This window comes from Merops nubicus, unplaced genomic scaffold (assembly GCF_000691845.1).
Source record: "Merops nubicus isolate BGI_N331 unplaced genomic scaffold, ASM69184v1 scaffold23613, whole genome shotgun sequence".
Lineage (NCBI taxonomy): Eukaryota > Metazoa > Chordata > Aves > Coraciiformes > Meropidae > Merops > Merops nubicus.
In genome coordinates, this window is record NW_008597221.1 from 48,865 (window position 1) to 49,888 (window position 1,024).

Below are 1,024 nucleotides of genomic sequence, written 5' to 3' on the forward strand. Positions count from 1 at the left end.
GGAAGTTTTTTGGCTTGTTTCTACCAAATCTGGGTGGGTGGGGTATGTAGAAAGGAAAATACACTTCATGGCAGGCTGGCACACTATCATGGTCTCTGTTGAGAAGCAAATGTTTTTTGTGCCTACAGTCACAAACTGTTCTGTAATAAAAATAAGTGAGAAGCATTTATGGCAGGGTAAATTTAAACTTACTTTTCTTCATAAACCAATGATTTTGTAAAGATAATGGAGAAACAGGAAGAAGATAACCTGGGAGCAGAGGTAGTCTCTGAATTTGGTAGCATGTTCCTCCCTTATTTAGCCAGCATAATTGTTGGAGAAACTGTCCTGTGACCAGTGCAGTAAGGTGGAATTGCTTTTATCCTTCAGTCCCAATGGACTTAGAGATTTCATTCTCCTAGGAACTATTTGTCTAAGTTGTTGAAAGCAAAATGTTTGGTTATAACTAGAGTTAGTGATGAATTGTACAGAAAGGAAGAACAAGTTCATCTGTCTTAAATGTACTTAAAATGCTCCTCAAATACCACCTGAATTTGGTTGGGTGAGTTATTAAAAATCAATTGCTAGGTACTTCATAGATACAGAACAAGACACAACATGTACTGATGATGTTGAAGGAAATGAAAATTTTAGCATTCTAAACAGCTTTTCAAGTAGGATTCTGACAGCAGCATGTTTTCAGATCTGACTGACATGTACTCCTCCATGGTTTGGGCACCACAAAAGGAATTGTTCACTTCTAGGATCCAACTTTCATTAGCAACTTTTACCATTTAAGTTGGTCTGATTTGTAAGAAGTCTCCTATATACACTTGATAGGACTCCTTAAAAGCAGTTGCAAACTTGTAATACAACTTAAATCTACATAGATATAACAGTTTTGATTTGTAAGTATATACTTTTAGTGGCTCTGTTGCTTAAACATATAATAATATTTAGACTTGGAAGACAATTTCCTGTTTTCATATGCTAGTTATGGCACGTGTTTTCTAAAACTAGTATATTATATTTTTAAATATAATAT